The sequence below is a fragment of the Passer domesticus genome, chromosome 5 (genome assembly GCF_036417665.1).
Source record: "Passer domesticus isolate bPasDom1 chromosome 5, bPasDom1.hap1, whole genome shotgun sequence".
Taxonomy (NCBI): Eukaryota; Metazoa; Chordata; class Aves; order Passeriformes; family Passeridae; genus Passer; species Passer domesticus.
Window position 1 is genome coordinate 78,804,523 of NC_087478.1, and position 19,754 is coordinate 78,824,276.

Genomic DNA, 19,754 nt, shown 5'->3' on the forward strand with positions numbered 1-19,754 from the left:
GGTGTGGTCCCTGTCAGGTGGGACATGAGTTACCAGGTACAGGACTACATCCTTCCCTGCCTCCAAACTGGGAAAGCAGATTGTTCTTGGGTTAACTCCTGTGGAGACTTAATTTATGTTCACTTCTGTGAGGGGAGAAGGGAAAAAAAAAAAGCTCTGGTTATCTGAATATACACCATTCAAGTATGTTTGCAGGGACAATATTTCAAGTTATTAGTCTCAGCAATTTAGATAAGAGCATGTACTTTCCTACAAAAGACAAGGCACAGTGTCTTAATATTAATACCTGACAGAGAGCAACCCTGTGTGATAAAGTACATAGATAGCACAACAAGGGGTGAATTAGAAATGCCTGGGAAGATATATGATGCCATTAGTAAAACATGGAGATTTATGTGTGACATTAACATCTCTAAGATAGCAGAAGCAGAATTACACTACTAAAGCTGCCTAAATGTTTCTTTTTTTCTTTCCCCCAGATGCAGTAACAAAGAGATCTGAGAGAAAGGGTTATCTAATGAGTAAAGTACTGCCTACAATTTGGCAGACCCATCATTCCTTTCAAATTTTCCTGTGTATCCTCTGGCAAATGACTAGCACTCAAATGTTTGAAATCCATGGCTGGTGGCTGTAATGATGGTGGCGTTTTGGGTGTGATTGAACACAAGAGCTGGGTTGCCCTTCCTTGGCATTGAGCTATGTTGCTACCTGCTGGGAATGGCCCTGGAGGAGCAGGTACCAAGCAGAGAGGTCTCATGCAGTCCACTTCTTGAGCTCTGACACCAGGAAACAGCTGAATTTTAATTCTGCTGGCCAGCTTGTGTGACATTTTTCATCTGCCAGGGCTGCAGGGGAGTGAAAGAGTGGCTTCATCCTCTGAGTGTGCCCTTTTCTGTTTCACACTGACAATTGCTGCTGTGAATTGCTGGTGCTGTTTCTGTTGTGCCCAGCTGGGCTCTGTTTTGCATGCACTTGGAGCTGGGACAGCAGTGAGGAATCCCCTTTCAGCCATGGGCAGTCCTGTCCTTCCTGCCAAGGGGGAGATTTCATTGTCTTGGGTTCATTATGACACAGAAATGGAGCCACAATTATAACCCTGGACTGGTTATAATGGTTATAACCCTTTCATGGCCCTGGAATTTGAAAATGCTCTATTGTCTGTTGGGAGTTTCTTGCTGTACCAAGTGAATTCAGTTAAAGCAAGAATGCATTTTTCAAGAGACCTTTTCTTATAGTGCAGGAAGTTCTCACTTGTGGAGAGCCAGCATGAAAATCAGCAGTCAGTCAGTCTGTGTTGTCTTAAAAGCAGAGAAGAAAGAAATACTGTCATTGTACCTTGAGGATGGAAATTTTAAGGGATAGCTCAGTGTACAAGTAGAGGATGCAAGTTTCTCTTGAGCAGATCATCACTGTGTAGTAAACTGAGGTATAATTATGTATTGAAATTGTGCTTTCCTTCTCTTTGAACGGTTATATTTTATGCATAAATAGAAGTTTTGCTGGTTTTGAGGTAAGATAGTTCAATACTGACACATTATTGGTTATTTGGAGAAAGTCATCTGATGTTATAGTGGGTGTGCAACATAGTGAAGAGTTTTGTTGGGACACTTGGTAAATATCCTCAGAAATTTGTGAATCAGAAATTAAAGATGATCCCACCCTCTCAAGTTACTTTACTGATTGGAAAAAAAGAATAATCTCATGTTCAAATGTGGAGCCCTTTTACATTTGGTGAAGTACCATTAATAATTTGGTGAAGTGTCATTAATAATTAATCACGTGTGAGAACACTTCATCTGAAAGATCTCCAAGATCTTTCCAAAGGTGAGTTTTGTGCTAAAGCTCATTGGAAGTATCACCTGGGTTACCAGGATTAAAGCACAGTGAGCATGAAGATTTGGTCTTAATTTACACTTGAAATGGGAGAGGGCAAATTAGAAACCTGATTCATGACCAGTGGGCTAATTACCTGACAAAATTTTGGGGTCTTTTCCTGTCAGCTGGAATACAACACTAACAAATCTAGCTGCTGCTTCAGAAAGGATACAGAGACATTTACCAGTATCAGAGATGCTGACTTTGTACTTTTTGATGCCTTTTTCATTTTTATGAGAGAAGCTCACCAGAAACAGCTCCATAGTGCATAACTCTTTATTGTTCAGGGGTTTGGAAGTTCCATTTTATTTTTTCATAGCGTAATTTTTTTTTAATCTCGTAGTCTAAAATGAAACAAAGCCTCACTTTTATGATGTGCAAGCATATATATTTTACATTTATTTTCATAACTTCCAATGGAAAGAAGTCCTCCAAGGAGCTGTTGTCAGGCTAATAAAGCTGGAGTCTGAGGCTCCACAGAGCAGGGAAGTCCTTGAGCTTCATTCCATGACAGGGATGGCTCTGGATGCTTTACAGAAACAAAGATGTCAGGGTGTAATTTAGCAGCACTGGTTTTCAGGAGCCACACAATGAAGAGCCTGATGGAAAGCTTTCAGCTTTGAGTCTTGGATCAGATCATGAAGCAGTTTGCCTACAAAGCACCACAAAACTCAGATTTAGGAATAGATTTTATTGGAGACCAGGCTTTTTATATACGTATAAAAAGACTTTAAAAATATGGTTAGAAGCAGTGTTGGTGATATCTTTAAAATCAAGAAATGAAGCCATTCTAGTGATTTCTAAGAAAAGTGAAAGTTAGCATGTAAGAAACAGATGCTGATTTTTTGGCCCTGCTGAAACTGATGCTGAAGCTTCTCTCCTATCCAGTTGCAGCCCTCAGATCTGGCAGACTCGCTGATTTTCTGGCTGTTCACTGTTTTAACAATAACCTCTGGCCATAATACACCAGCTTGCTGGATGTCCAGAGCCCTTGGCTAATTCATGTCTGTGAATCCTGTGTGAATGTTTAGGACATAAATGCAGAGCATTTTCATTCCACATCTTGGTAGGCCTCATGCTTTGGACTGATTGCAGTTGAATGCTGCATCAATCAGTGCAGCATAAAGTAATTCTAATGGAGAAATATTTCAGACCTACTGATTTTGACTTGTCACTGTTGGCAGGGGGAAGAACTCTGCACACAAACTGGTGAGTTTTCATGTAACTGCTGCATTCTTCTAGAGAAAAATGGACCAGTTGAACAAAAAAACCTCATAAAAATCATCACAACAATGAGTGTGCATGCATAATAGAGAGCTCCCAGCCAGTCTTGTTAAATCCATGTTTTACACTGTCACACAGTCGTGGAATGCATAACAATAGTCTGGCTATAGGTCAAGGGCCTGTTTGTTCTTTCATATTTCTCCTCAAGTTGGCAAGTGGACACACTTTCTGTCAAAGAGAAGATGCCAAAAGAAAGGGCAGGGTTTTTTCCCCAAGTTATTTTTGAAAGGCCTTGATTCTTGGATGTCTGATTAGGATATTTTAGACCTGGCTGTCACTACCCTGGAAGTCAAATGTTGCAGCAGCTTAATACAGGCAGCCAAAATCATTAAAAGCATTCCAAAAAAATTCATGTAAAGATACAGTTTTGTTCAGCTGCGCAAGGCACTAATTGTAAGCTTAGCAGGGGATTCATATCTTCTGTCTTACATCAGTTTTTAACCAAAAGTGTCTCCTTTGAAGAGCAAAAGATGAGGGTCTCCTGTGTTCTCCTTTCTGTTTTCATGCACATCCACATATGCTTCTGTAGCAGCAGTTTGTTTCTGTGCTTGGGTTTCCTTATCTTTTATGTATACATAGAATAGAATTCTGAGATGAATTCTGTGGGAGCCTGAGCTGCAGATCCAAGCTGGGCCTTCCCTGCCTCCCAGAGGTGAGGAGCAGCTCCACTGGGTGGAAGCACCTTCTTGGGTGTGAATTTCTCCAGTGCTGTCATGACCCTGAAGGGAGAGGCTGCTGTGAGCTTGGGTCTCTGATGCCTGGGGCATGGACCACAGAGTGACCCACAGGTGACATTCTTGTGTTCAAAGGAGGAGACTTCCAACAGCTCATTTGTTTCTTTTATTTTATCCTGTTCCTCAAATAACCTGGGATTATTCATGGCTTGAACAACACAGTCCTGTCCTGTGTTTTCAAAGGTGATTCTTCCAATATATTGTTCCAAAGTCTTCTTTTAAACTTGGTTTTTCTGCATTGTTTTGCTTTCTTTATCTGCTTCTGGCATAAAAACCTCAAAACTGAACAGCTCTAATCAGAATTGTTTCTTGGGCAACTAAGAAAGCAGCAGCTTGAGATATTATATCAAACTCTCTTTTAGTCCCAAAGCAAATGTTGTTGGAGTTTGTAAAATTTCCTATGCAAAGATTGTCTGTTTATATGGTATTGGACTCCAACAGATGATCTCTCCCAGACTCAGGTTATCCACCTGCGGAAAATAGATGGTGATACTGAATTACTTTCAGCCCTGTGTTAGCTGCAAGGTGTCAAGTGGCTTTCTTGGTATTTATTTTTAAAGAAATCTTTAAAAGATACCTTTTTTCTCTATTGTAGAATGGCTTTATGATCAAGCTGCCAGGAACCGGTTATTCTGTGTCTATCTCCAAACTCTTTACAGAGGAGTTTGGCATCATTTTCCCTTTTGTCACTCTGACAAAATGAAGCACAGAAAAAGAAAAATGATTCCTGTGACAGCACCAAACTGGAGCTGATGCCAGCCAAGTGCTTTGTCCATGGTGTCATGCTGTGCTTTGAAGGGCACTGATCTCCCAGTCCAAATAACATCCAACATGCTACTAAAAACCATCAAAATATTATTCCTCAAGGAGATAGATGGGATATGAAAACAGGAAATATAATTTTAAAACAGCTGACAGTATCATAGAGATGTTGTAGCAAATGACAAATCTTTTGAAAAATCCAGCAAAGGCTAGAATTAGATTAATTTGAGAGAGATTCAAGAAATAGCACAACTTTTGCTGTCACCTGACATTTAGCATGCACAGGTGAGCCAGAAAACTGTTTTAACCCATACACAACATTCCTCTCAGTAAATCCGCTCAAAGGGCCCCATATCCATATTTTTTGTGGTACTATCATTATGCCTTTTTTTGCCACTGCCTGGAATTTCATTATGAACAGTCACTGATGTAATACCAAACCTATGGAATCTTAAACACATCTCAAAATCTGTGGAATAAAGTGGACTCCTACCAAATGAAAAAGATGCAGTATTTTTTGTTGATTTTATTCAAGTGGCTCATTCCAGCATTTTCCCAAACATATTTCAACTAAAAATGTCTCAAAATAAACTTTTTACAGTTTTCGTGTTTGGGGTAGGGCTTTGTTAATTAATGTTTTTTCTGTTTTCTTCTCTCCCATGTTTCTGACACAGTTTTTGGTTGTTTGCTGCCTTATCTTGGGTTTTATCTCTAAACGTGTGGCTTTGACAGCTCTGTGTGATTGTGTTGTGCCTTCACATTGCCACACAACCTTCAGTCCCATCCAACTCTCAGCCTGTCACGAAGCTGTGCTGGGTGTGTGCTGTCAACACAGCATTTGTCAAAATTCAGTATTTGATGCTCAGTACATTTCCCACTTATAGAACTGTAATTGTTCTCTTGATGCCTGTCCAAAAACCTTAGTTTCAAAAACTTTTTTTTTTAATAGGGTCAATTTCAGCCTCGTAACAAAGTCTCAGGCTGGGTGAAAAGTTTTTTGGTTTGTATTTTATTCCTTACATCCACACACATTGAAACTGAAGAGAACTAAGTTAAGAAAATGAGTGGTGGAGTAAAAATGATGTGGTTTATAACACAGGCTACCAATAGTTTCAAGGGAATATTCAGTAGGTTTGTGGTGTGTACCAAAGCTGGAGTTAATCACCTCAGGGACCTGAGTGTAGATGAGTGCTCAGCATGCTCTGACTGGGTACCAGAGACCCTTCAGAGCAATGAGGCTTTAAATTCTACTTTTCTTTGTGACAAACCTGTCAAAAGAGTTTTTCAGGTCTAAGGAAAAAAAACCAACCAAACAAAACCTCTGTCCCACAAACCCCTGTCTCTTCAAAGTTTTCTCTGAGCTATAAATTCACTGCTGATATTGGCTGAGGAAATGGATGTCTGCCCAATTTAGTTGTCCCACAAAAATGTACAGAATCCCTATCTTTTGGTGTCCTGTAAAGAAAAACATGGAGCAAAAATGTTGGGAGAAAAAAAGTAAAACAGGACATGACCTTCTTTGGAGTATATATGTAGGAATTAAAGGATTCTCAACAAGCCCTTTTTTTTTTTTTTCTAAAATGCCTATGTTTATGTTGAGGATTGATTTCAGAATTGATTAGAGGAAGGATAGACAGGTGGGTGGTGGAAGTATTACCCAAAAATGTCTAAAGCAAGATTTTAAAAGAGGGTTGTGTCTGCACATGCAGCATTCACATGAGCACCATGTTTTTGGATGCCAACAAGGAAACAACACAACCTGCCTTACTGTTTTCCTTGTTACCTAATGGAATATCACACCTCGGGTTGTCAGCAAATTGTTGTTAACACAAATTGTTAGAAATTCAGCTTCATGTTTGAGTCATGAAAGGGACTAAAGCTGTACTTTGAGCAAGGCTTGTGCCTAACTGTGCTTTTTCTCAGCAGTCATTAAAAGTACTGTGAAAAAAATAACTGCTGGCCTAGTTCAAGTAACAGAAAAAACTGCTTTGGGTCTTTTTTTAAGTGCTGTTCGAGGAGAAACTCAGGGACTTATTTTTGTAGGTAAAATGAAAATGTAAAAGAAGTTATCTTGCTAAAACCACCAGAATTTTCTTTCTAACTATGTCCTATGAAAAGAGATACCTTAAGGGAGATTTTCAAGAGCACATGAGAAGTCTGTAAGCTGTGACCTGTGACTCCTTTGTCACATTTCAGTCCTCAGCCTGGTCAGCTGGAAGAGTTGGGAATTGGAAGCTGAGGATGACCCTACAGATAATTTCGTATGTGCTTTTGTAAATGTGTGGGTTGTTTGCTGTAAGGACACCAAGGAGGTGCTGCTGGCTGTGATGGGTGGTGGTTTTCATGTTGCCTCTACAGGTGATTGTAAATGGAGAATGATGTTTCTGGTTGCACTGAAAGGGTTTTTTTTATTATTTTTTTGCCATTTGCCTCCTTTAAAATGTCTGCTGCTCAGATCTGCTTGAGTTCTAATGCTTTTTGATCCTGAGACTGAATAAAATAAGGCCAAGTAGTCCCTGGGGACTTCTGCAACCAGACTTGCTAGGAAGCAGGGAAACTCAGCACATCTAATGCTTTCCTCTGAATCAGTGCCATACTTGATATGGTTTCAGTGGGTGTTTTGGCTGCTTTTCATGCCTCCTGCTTTAATAGCCCTGAACCAGGGCTCAAAGGTTGCTCAGAAATCCAGGTTTGTTTTCTGTAGGTTTTTAAATGTTTGTGCCATAATGGGGAGTTGTCCTCAGCACTTTGGTCAAACAAAACTTCACAGGCTTTGCCATTTCCAGGGTGTTGCAATGAAAGAAGGCATTTTGTTTCTTTGTTTAGGTTATGGAAAGGAGGATCAAACTTTTTCCTGTAGATTGGAAATAGGTAGCCCTCAGTGCTGCTGGTTTTGTTTGCTAAGGCAGGCTTTACCATCTAAATGTTCTCATGCTTAATCCCACAGAACAGGACCATGAGGATTGCCCTGTGTGAGGAACATTTCTGGAAATGATCATTTCCCCTTGCTACAGAGAACAGAATTTCCCCTGGAAAAGAACAATGGAAAAACCTAATTTAGTTTGCTAATAAAATGCCAAATGGTCTACTGCTGTGTTTAGAAGTAACTATCTCTAGATAGAAAGTTGTGAAAGAGACTGTACTGACTCCTTGAAGTTTTTGTTTCCACAACTGTTTGGGTTTGGTACTCAAACCTCAATTGCTCCCACCTGGTAATTAGTTGATTAGTATGCAAGTAAATATGGGGATGAGATGATTTATAGGAGGTTGAAGAAATAATGAAGTAAATAAAAAGGTTAATTCATTTTTGTTGAACTTAATGCTCCTTTTAAGAATTAAGTGCAAGATAATTGTGTCAGCTTTCCTTTGTGTGTGTCATCCAGAGATTTCTTGAGTATGAACCAAACAAATTAGTTTTATAGAAGATTTTTAGTTATTGGTGCCCCTTGACTTTGAAATTTTGCAGGCTATATGGTATGAAACATTATAAAATTATATCAGCAAGTAGATTAAAAAATTCCTCTGGCTCAATGTTGTCAGTGTTTCCTCATTCATTGTCTTTCACTTGATAGATCATAGAATCATAGAGTTGTGCGAGTTGGAAAAGGTCTGAAGTATATTTGTGGGTTTTGGTTCAATAAGGCATTCCTGAAGATATTTGGCAAAATGAATTCCTTTTTAAAAAGTTTTTTAGTACTGTGCTCAGGACTACAGAGTAAAAACAGCTCACGAAAGAAAAACATGTCCTTGGTCAGGAATATATGTGTGTGTGTGTGTGTTTTGGCTCTGCCTCAACAAACCTGAGCCTAACTTACAGAAGGTGAGTAATCTTGTTTGGTTGGTGAGGAGAACACTTAAGTACCCATGAGAGCACTCAGGAACGTCTTGGTGTTAAGGTATCACAGAAAACAAGGCTAAGTGAAAGCCTTAGAAAGAAAACAAGATGTTCTTCTGATTAACACTGATGTCCACCTTCAGGGCTTCATCTGCAAAACATCTCAGCAGTCAGGGAGTTACACAACTGAAAGGTGTTTCACTGTACTCTGCTGTACCTCTGAATTTATATTTTCTTCTTTGGATGTAAATGATGAGGCATTTTTTCTCACAGTTACAGTAAGTTAAGCAGAGTTTCTGCTTGAAAGACCTGGCTCACTTCATGTAGCTACATGAATCCTGAAGGGCATGTCAGTCCTTGGATTTTATTAGTGGTTGGAGTAGTTTGGCATTTTATTGATGGAAGGATAGATCTGTATTTTCTCTAGGTTAGAATGTGTAACTGCAATTGACTTTAATGGGAGTTTTATTAAGGCTGAGATAGTCCTGTAACCTGGATTGATGCATTGCACAGAGGACCTGCATTCCTCTCACCAGGTCTGCTGAATCTGGGAAAATCTGCTTTTTTCAGTATTTACTGTGATACAGCCTTGGGAAGTTCAGAATGGGGTTTCCTGGAGGAACTGCCACCTGAGCTGGCCACAGCTGTGATTTTGAGTTTTGGCAGCTCTTGGGGCAGCAAAGGTGTTTGTTGTTTTTGTGAAACAACAGGGTACCTGTTGTGTTTAGCCATGGTGGAGCACAGTGCTGCATGTGTGGAGGAGACTTTCACTCCCTCATTTCATCACACACTACCTTCAAAAACCCCCTTTGGCTGGCAGTATAAAACTGGAACAAACACCCCCAAATTCTCTAAGATAAGCAAATCCTACCCCTGACACTACTGCTTATGCATTTAGGAGAAATCCTGTAAAATTGCACTGTCACTTGCAAAAGAATGGTGTATTTTTTTCACGGCTTAGTCAAATCTCTTGCTTAAGACAGTGAGTCTAATGAATACTCTTGAGGCCCTGTTGATTAGGTGGGAAGGTAAACTCATTTGTCTAATTAAACACTGATTGTGGAGCAAGCTTGTTTTTGGTGTCTTTCTTCACCTGGCTTAAAGATAAAAGAATTTCTCTGAACCTTCTAATTTCAGCCTTTTGTCTTCTGAGTACATGAACATTTGAAAGTTTTGTCTTTCTTACTGCCTCTGTCCATGGAAGTGGATGGGAGTCACCAGAACCCCTGAGCAGCTTTCCCAGCTGGTTGAGGTTACTCCAAATTGGAGATCTGAGTCTATTTTCCCAAGAGTTGCCTCCAGTTCTCCCCCTGAGGCATGGCTCAGAGGCAATTTTTTCTCACCACATGCTAAATTATTATTTATCCCAGTCATTGCCTGAAGGTGGTTGTTCTACCACTGTTACAGTCAAAGTACCCACACAGGCAGACAAACAACCTGTCACTAAAACCCATGTAAATGCAATCCAGCAGCTATGCACAAATAGCCAGAAGTTTTTGCATCTTTGACTGGAGGCAGCCAGCAATCAAGAAACTGTGCTGGTCTACAGCCAAAAGAAATAGGGAATTCTCTCAGTGGTTTTTTTTTTTTTTCCTCTGAAGTGATTAATGAGGGCATAATCAGGTTTGGCTCCATATTAATCGGTGCCGTTTGGATATTAAAATTGTCAGTTCTGTGGCTGATGCTTCCCAGGGTTTTCTCAGGATTGCATTGCTCTGTGGTTGGGCTACAGTCATGGCAGCAGGGGCAGGTGAATGGAGCAGTTTTCCTTGCAAGTGGAAGCCACTGTTTTCCCCTAATGGGAGCTCAGATGCACAGAGTAGTCTGTCTTTTCTTGCTTGGGAGTTTCTCCCTCACAGAGTCGTCACTGGAAAAAGAAAAGGAGCAGCAAATCAGCTTAGTCAGTGCTGCAATTGTATCTAGCAAATGCAGCAAGGATCTTAATATGTTTTGTTTTCTAGATTATCCTAACTGTACAGTTTCTTTTGTGCCTTTGGTGCCCTCTTCAGCCCCCCATGTAAACACTTCTATCTTTGCAGTGCCTGTGATAACCATTGGCTTACTCAAAGAATCCCTTGGGAGCTGAAGAGGCAGCATCTTCCAGGCTCAGGGGCATCACTGGTGAGACATATGCTTTTTATGCCCTTTTTTTTTTTCCTGGAGTTATGCTTGTTCAGTTGAGACAATATCTATCATGAACTGCACTTCAGTGTTAGATTAGCTTCCTTTTGAAATCCGAAGTCTGCTATGGGAAAAGGTTGTTTTGGGTTAGTGATCAGCCTGATTTGGAAGACAATTTGTGGCAGTCCTTGATCAAACTGGCTGCCAGAAATTACTCATATATTTGGGAATTTTCCACCCCAATTCTTCCCTTTTTTTTAGTGTTTTACATGCTAAGGATTATAGGTAAGTATGTGCATGGTAATTTAGCTCTCTAAAACACTGAGAAATTTTTCCATCTTGTGGCTCCATATTAATCTCCTGGTTCCTGGAAATGACCTGAATGGGAAGGAGGTGTTTTTCCCTTGGGAAGGTCCAACTCTTGTGTCTCTGTCATTAACCCTACATGTGGCCATCTTTGCACACACAGGCTGAGGTAATGAGGTCAGCCCAAGAGCCACACTGGGCTTTCCCTTGGTGAAAGGTTATGAATATGGAGACCATTATGTGTCATTAAGATAATCATGTTGCTGAATGTGTCAGCAAAGTCAATGGCTCTCTGTTCCCCAGGTGTTCTGGTTGGAGATTTAAAGGGACATGTAACAAAAATTCTGCTTGCCAGGTGGGAGAAAATTTGCCTTTCAAAAGATTGTTGCTTCAGCACTTGATAGGAGCCCTGCTAAGCAATGATGGCAATAATAATAAATGTTCCCAGGCTGCACTTGGTTTATAATTGCTGTTTAGTCCAAATTGCTCTGAGTGAGGACACTCCATCATTCTGGCTACGCAGGTGGAGGTTATGATGTCATGTGTAGCAAATTCACTGATTCAAAAGGATGGAACATTGACATAAAATAGTAACAGAATGCAGAGTTTCAGTAGTGGAAACTAAGGAAAACAAAAATGATTCAAAATTTAAGTGAAACAGCCAACCTTGATGAGGAGGTGAGGAAAGGGCTTGCCTTGAAGGGTTTCTCTGCCTGTTGAGCACCACTCTGGAGTGACTGTCACTACTAGGGGCTGTGTTTACATGATCTGATCTTGTTGTCCTATACAGACAAGGTCTGTAAGGAATTATCTTTACAAAGGATAATCCCAATGAATTATGGCCACACCCGTGGCAGATCTGACAACTCTTGTGTCTGCATACACTTTTAGTGAGTTTCCGCCTCTGAGTTCTCTTTCCTCAGTACCTTTTTTCTCATTTCTGATGTTCACAGGCAGGTTCAAGTGGCCAGGCAGAGCCAAGTCCTGAGCACAGAGCTCCTGTGGTCACCCTGCATGCCCTTCTGGTCCCTGGCTAGCACAGATTGTGTCAGCAGATGAGGGAAAGAAGAGGCAGTGTGAGCTGGGCTGAAGCCAGGAGGATGGAAACCTAAAAGTGAATTTGTTGGGCAACAGAGGCTCCCAAACACATCTTTTTATTTGCATATGGATCTATAAAGGCTCCAGTTTCAGTCCTTGGGAAAAATTAAACCTTAAGCAGTGATAAACAGTGCAATATTCAATTAGTGAGCTGCCCTGACAAAGGCATGTCAAAGTAAATTGGGGTTTTTTTAAGGCTGCTAACTGTGCTGACAGAGAGTTGGTTAATTCTTGAAGGATAATGTTTTGGGCAAATTCCCAGCCTCCAAGTGCCTGCAGGCAGACTTGTCCATATTTGTGGTATATTTGAGGTCTAGTGTTCCTCCTTTGGGCCATATATTTCAAGAGGGAATTTTAATGGAAGGAAACATTGCTGCAGAGCAAGAGTCTTCTCTGAAACACTTTCCAAAAAATGTTAAGGCCAAAGGTCTTGTTTTTTCAGGGCAAAAGATGTGAATCCTCTAATATTTACTCAGTTATAAATAGCAATGGGCAAGGCTCTAAGGATGGATTCCTGGAAGATTTTATCAGGGATAGTTATTCCCCAAACTAAGCAAAGGCAGTGGTTGTCTTTTAATTGTTCCATCTTCTTTGGCACAGAGAACACCATTATTAAACAGATAGCAAATCATTATAATAAATTTGAGGTTTTCACTCCTCTCTTACTTCTCTCCAGTCCCAACAGGAACCAAAATGTATTTTATTTCCAGTAAGAGATGGCAGTTTAATGCTGGGGGGAATGTTCATGCTAAATATTTTGGTTCTCCAGCCGTGGCATCAGTGAGGTGGCAGGAGAAAGTGCAACCCCACGGGGAAGGAATTTACCTGGGATGCAAGAGGTGCTGCTCTTGACCAGCTGGGCTTGGACAGGGAACTGCATTTCAGTTATGCACTCCTCCATTCCCCCATCTGTAAATAGGAGGGAAGATTTCAATTTAGAGAGAAGCTGTTTGAAAATGTTGTTGCTGTCCACTGAAAGCTAAATCTGCTTGGTGTCATTGCTAACAAAGAGGTGAGTGTTATCTAATTCCCTTAGCAGGTTAGTTTGCCTCCCACAGTGAAACTCAGTCTCTCAGTGTAGATCTTGTGAAGTTTAGCATGGAGTTCATGCATCCCCAAAGAGCTGACATGAAACCCAAACGAGACACGAGCCTTGCTGAGGAGCCTGAAGGCCAGAGCCTCCAGAAGTGCTGTGACACTTCCAAACAGAAGCACAGCATCTGAGGTGTCTGCACAGACTCATGAGTCTGCTGGACCACTACATTCTAAAAAATCAGAAAACGGACAGAGTTATTTTTTGGAAAAGGAATGCAGTTTCTCATTTGCTTTCTAATTTTCTGTATCAAGAGTAAATGCACAGTAACTGAACTGACTGGAAAATGCTTGGTAGTAAATACTAAATAATGTTTGGTAGTAGCTGACACCTCAAATAGCAAGGAAAAGTATTTTTCAGACACTGATATGCTTTAGTGCAGATGTGTTTTTTTGCTAGTACTTAGCAGAGAAGAAAAAGTAAAACTGACTTCAAACAGCTATTGGGTATCATTCCAAAATCTTGCAGTTGAACATTTATTTCTGCTGATGTAAGACAGGTATTTAACTGTAAAAAGTTGTATCTGTACTCTGTAGGATACTTGAAAGTTTTGAGAACCAAAGTGATTTCCCACTGTAACCTGTTGTATGCTATTTGTACAACAAAAAATTAAAGTTAATTTCAGGTACTAAAAAAAAAAATGGAAAGGAAAAAGACACAGGGATTAAATGACAGAATTGCTGCTTTTTTTGGTGGCTGTTGGTACTATCATATATGCTGAAGCATTCCAACCAAGGACATGTGGCTGCAATGGAATTTGATGTACAATCAGTTTTAGGGAACAGCCTGTGCCTTGTTAATGTAATCCATAAAAGGCTTTCAAACTTCCTGAAACCAGTCCCTTCTGTTTCCAAGTCTGCATATGATCTCATAGGAAATGATTTGGGAGAGGCCAGCTAACCCTTTTGCATAATCAAGGTAGCATTGTTCTTTTAATGCCTAAAGTGAATTGTTTCACTGATATAAACTCAATAATCCCCTTCTTTTCTGTCAACAAATCTCTATTATCAGGCTTTGCAATGATTTTGGTGGCATTAAAAAAGAGAATAAGTGGGAAGACTGAAGTGTAATTTGAAGTCTGACCTCCATGTCATTCATCTACTTTGTCACCCTTTGTCTTAGTTATTTCAAAAATCCTAAACCCAGTGAAATTTGGAAGACTGAAATGCAAATACACAACACAAGTGGGCAAGGTTTGTTTTGCAGAGGGCTCAGAGGCAGGTAAGCAGCCTGCACCTTGCCAAGTTTCCTAAAGGGCAGTAGTAGCAAAACTGCAAGGAAGATATCTGCCCTTTATATAGGTTTGATATTGGGAAACCTCTCATGGGTACATCAGCAGTAGGAAAAGAAAGTGAAGAAGGTGAAAGAAAAAGAAGTCTTGTATTGGAGCCCTCGAAAACCTTGCTCTTCACACAAACCCAGAGTGCCTCATGCAGTCCATGTTTTTATATCCTCGGGATACCCAGGATTTCCTCAATATATTTAGCCCAAGAAGGGAAACACTCCAATGAGCTGCTGTCCCTGAGAGCCTTGTAGGGCAGCGAGCCTGAACCTTCCCTGGCAGGGCAGGGAGAACAGCAGGCTCTGGGCTCTTTGCACAAGTACAATTATGGTCTAGTCCATGTCAGGAGGCTGAACTCCCTGCCTAACCAACTGGCTGGAGTTAGGGTGAGCCTAAGCAGAGGGCTCTGTGGCACTCTGCAGCGAGCAGAGTTGTTAAATTTGGCACTCTGCTCTGGGCTCCAGTCAAACATTTTCTTAACCATATTAGGGTATGTGGAAATTGGCCAGCCTTCGGTGGACTTACTGCTTGTGCTCGTGTTTTATAGAGTAGGCAGCCACTGCTTTACTTAAAAACTAGCAGGTTTGATAGAATAACACAAATAGAACCCTTTAAAATTGTCATTGAAGTACGGTAGGGGAAAAAAAGAGCATCTCTCAAGACAAGAGAAATTGTTGTAACAAAGTTTGCAGTTCCCCTGTTCTTTTCATGTGTAGATATGGATCATCCTGTAAATCAGATCCCAGTAGTTATGTGTTGTGCTGTTATTCCGGTGAAAGAACAGTGAAGTGAGCCTGGCTGGCTGTGGCATGAGCATTCCCTTTGCTGGCATGTCCAAGGCTGGGGAAGGCAAAACACTGCACTGGTGACTCTCAAGGCTTGTTTGAGTTTGGTTTATGGAGCCAAACTCCCTGGGGGTTGTGCAAGAGCAATGGGCTTGACCTATCTCTGTTGCTTCAGAGGTAAGAATGTCTGAAACTTCCCCAACAAGGGATAGAGTATTCCACTGGAAAAATTCCAAAATAGAAAGTCTTCAGTATTTAAGCGACAAGTTTTAGGTTCTTAAGGGTTGAGAATTTGTCAAGCAGGAGTGTTGGTTAAGCAGATTATCAGGTCTACCCTATACTCCAGTAGATTTTGCTATTAAAATTACTTTTTTACATCAGTAAATGTTTTTATAATTTTTGATTTACTACTGCTCCCTGTAGCTGTAAGCTTTTGTTTCACTGAAATGATTCTGTCCTTTCTAATGTTGTTATTGTTAACACTTGCAGACAGTTGTCACATCCCCTGCTTAAAACTTATTTGATGCATCCACAGCTCTTTTAATCTGTTTGTAAGTCAGTCCCTCTCTGCTTGCTGAACACTTTTATGGCTCTCTTGTGATTGTCCCCTGGGTTATTATTGTCACTGAGGAAATGAGTTCTCCAGAGCTGAATGAAGTGTTCCAGGTGTGATCATCAGAGAGCTGTGCTAGGGATATCACCTTTCTGCCTTGTATGTTTCATTTAATGTTGCATGGACCCTTTCTGCTACCACATCAAGCATTAGTCAATGCCTGCTACAAAAACAAACAAACAACCCAGGCCAAATTTAAGCTTTTCAATTACAAATTTTGATAACCTTTCTCAAAGATGCAAAAATGGCTCAAAAAATACAAAAATGTAGCTCGAGGCTGCCAGGAGGGCTGGAATCACCATATCAGTTCTGACCTTTCAGCTTTTTGCTGATGGTCTGTGTGATCTTATACAGGTCTTTTGGCTACTTGACCCTCAGGTCTGTGTTAGTGGGTAATAACACTGTAGTATCTGTGTTTGGTATGGCTGTGGGGGTTGGTTCAAGTTTGTGAATGATCTGGAAAATATAAAGAAGTAGCAATGTAAAATATTTGGGCAAATGGCTGCAGAAAACCCACTTGTGTGAAAGTTACTGCCCAGGTGGAGGCTTCTCTGGAGCCATGGATGAGGACTAAAAGGTTCATGAACTATTTAAAAATTGTAAGGAGTGTATGCTAAAGTGCATGAGCTCTTGGGGTAGGAGGGAAGGGAATTTTGCATGATGTTTTGATGCCCACATCACACTAAAACAAAATAAATAGAAATGCAGCCTCAATACTGAATCCACTTAAGGGAAATGAAGAATGAAACATTTCTGTTGGTTTGCATTTTAGATCCATTACAAAAAGAACTGCTGTATGGCTGTAGTTCAATGCAGGAAGCATTTATATGGAATTTTGGCATTAGGTGGACTTCCCAAGAACAGCTACTGTCCAGAAGATATTCCAGCTAAAACCTTCTGAGAGCAGTTTGAAATGTTGGCACCATTTCATCTGAAGTCTGATCCAACTTGAGCTAGGAGAGGAACAGAGGAGGCTCTGATTTGGATCTAAATGGCTCCTCTCTACACTGTCCAGCTTGCACATAAAATGTTCAAACAGAAGAGCAGACCAACCAAGCAACTCCCCCAAATGACCCCTTATAAAGAATATGAAAGAAAAAAGGTTGTACAGAACTTGTATTTGACTAGACCAAGGCATATTTTGAACCACAGGCAGGAGCAGGGGACAGTGAGAGGGGAGATTGTGGCAGGGGAACGTGGCACAGAAACAAAGGTGACCCACACTGCACTCGTGGGAAGTACAGCCTGGTTTGGATGGCTTTGAGCAGCCTTAGCAGAAATTCTTTCTGCCACAGCTAATTCACTTATTACTGAATTACTTGGCATCTGCACATGGACCTTTCCCAGATTTAATCTTAAACCACCAGGACTGGGTTGAGCTCTGTGGGCAGATACAGGAATATTCAGCAAGATGCTTTGGGTTTTTTTTGTACCTCAGTTTTCTCATTTGGAACAAGCAGATCTGAGAGAACCAGATTAGGTTCTGTTATGAATTTGGTTATTTGAGGCGTATTTGGATGTCAACAATGCATGAAAGTGATCAATGTTTAATTAAATGCAATTCCTGCCCCAGGGAGGGTTTCCAACTTACCCAAAAATAGGCCTGAGAGAGAGCAGAGATGTAGATTGCCTTGTCTAGATTCTCTTTAGGACAGGGCTGGCTTTGGAGCCTGGTCTCCAGAAAAGGCTTCCAGTGGCTGACTTGCTAAATCCTGCTGTGGTCTAAATATTGATGGTATTCCTACAGGAGTTAAGGATGTCTCAGACCCTTGCAGATGGTGGCTTTGAGGCAGCTATTTTGAAGCACTGCGAAATTACTGTCCACCTTTGTTGCCCTTGGGATTTTGAATGTCTTTTATTTCTATGTGCCTCCTTCCATGTGCCAGTGGCATGTAGCAGAGTGAGCTCAAGAGTTCTACTGCATTTACTTGTGTTTTGAGGAGAAAATTCTCCTTATTGTGGTTTTTCCTCCCCTACTCCCCACTTGCTATCCTTTCTATTTCGGAATTTTAATCACCTTGCCAGGAATTTGATTGAGTATCTTGGATATAAAAAAATATTTTTATGATTCTTAATATGTGGAGGTGTGCATGTGAAGTTAAAAGTGCATCTCATGCTCCAGACTGTAATGCTAAGGGATACAGCAAAAGAACTTCTGTTTTATCCTGCTTTTAATTGCATGATTTGGTAGGTAACTTGTGGATTTGTTTCATCTCCTTACAAATCTTATAGCCATTTTGAAGATGGAATGCTGGTAGAGTGGCAGCTGTAGCTGATACCGACTCATGTCACACTTGTGATCCAAACAAGAGTAACAGATCAGAGCTCTATAATACTAGGAAAAGGAATTTCATAAATTAAATTGGTGGGGAAATTCAAGTGAAAGCAGTAGTGGTTAAGGGAAGAATTTCAAGGACAGGAGAAAGGTACTCAGTGAAAGTCAAAGCTGGTATCTGTCCATTGTATTTCTTTGAACATTCAGATTCAGATTATTTTGCTTTACGGAAAAATAATTGAATTAATGGACTTTAAAACTGTAAGCTTGGCAAAAAAATAAATCTGCATCTTGAGTTCATTACACTTAGCGAGTGATTCCAATCTGGCTTTAGATGGGGGTTTTGTATGGTGGGTTTTGTTTTCTATGGTTAACAATGTCCATAGTCAAAGTGTCTTGGGTTCTGGTTTTGTTACATCTGTCCTTGATTTTTGATACCTTCTGGCTCTGAGGATTTGCTGCCTTGCCAGATGAATCCTTAGGAACCTTTGTCTGCAAGTGTCTGTGTGCAGAAGGTAATGGCAAAAAGGTAATGCCCATGCACTTCCTCCTCCATCTGTGGTCTTGTGAGGAGCTGCAGCTTCCTGCTCTTCCTTGCTGAACACACACAGGTAGCACTTATGCTGAAACTGGCAGGTAGTATTAAAAAAAATAATAAATAATAAAATAATAATCTAAATAATATAGAAGCTAGAAGATAGACTGGAAAAAAGTTATTGTTTTATCCAGTTCATTCTATTGGCCCAGAGCAGAGTTTACTATTTAAAGTGATTTTTGAGTGGTGTATTTTGTTCTGCAAGTGTCCTGTGCAGAGCTTTGCAGTTTGCCTCAGTTGACCTGTTACAGTACTTAATTGTCCTGCCCTTTACAGTTTTCCCAAGGTTCTCCATTGGTAGGGAAATTGCTGGTGTCAAGGGATAAAGTCATTCTCTGTTGCTCCATTTAAAGCACATTACATCTTCTCCTGCCCTCAGGGGATGTGAAGGGTCCATCATTCTCTAATATATGTGTGAAAATTACTGGTTTTTAGTCTTGGCAAGCCTGACCCTTCCAAATTCTCCATGGACACCATGTTTCCTAGAGCTCTGGAAACTTTGCTTGCTCTCTTCCAGCAGTTCCCCTATTTCCTGAAGCAATGGGTACCTGTGGATATATTCAGGTTTCCAGCCAGGAACTGACCAGTACCCCAGAGGGGAAGGAGTGCTGTTTGTAGCTGCTGTGTATCCAAATATACCACATGAGTGTGATTTGCCACCAGCCCTGGGTTATATTTTTTTTGACTCCTTTTTTAAAAATCTGTCAATTACTGCCTCAGTAAAACATTACCTAGTCTTTGTGAAAGCAATTACCAAGCCACTAACATATTTTTTGGAGAGATTTAACCCACAAATTGAGACTGCTAGAAGCTGAAAGTGGTCTAATTTCACATCTTCTGGCTACTTGTCCCTTCATTTGTAATTCTTAAATTTCAAGGGGTTTTTAAGCTATTAATAGTAAAGTTCATGTCAGTGAATATTTTCAGTCATCTGCCTGGTCCATGGCTTGGGCTGCCTGATGTATCCAGCCACATTCTGATTTCATGAAACAGGTCAGGCTGAAAAACAAAATACACTGAAATAGGGAGGCAAACCCTAGAGCAATGAGGGGAATGAAAATGCATGCATGAAGTGCTTCAGTGAGGTGCTTGCAAG

The 19,754-nt window shown here is 40.6% G+C and overlaps 1 protein-coding gene across 10 annotated transcripts in view; it reads left to right on the plus strand.

Annotated features, from left to right (window-relative positions):
- CALD1 (caldesmon 1) overlaps positions 1-19,754 on the plus strand; it is a 211,457-nt gene that overhangs the window by 70,300 nt on the left and 121,403 nt on the right. For 6 of the 10 annotated variants that reach the window (XR_010362826.1, XM_064421336.1, XM_064421335.1 and 3 more), the window contains exon 2: positions 10,530-10,611. The exons of the other annotated variants lie outside the window; for them this stretch is intronic. The gene's annotated coding sequence lies outside the window, so the exon portion shown is untranslated. The remainder of the gene's footprint in view (positions 1-10,529; positions 10,612-19,754) is intronic. 10 annotated transcript variants of the gene reach the window in all.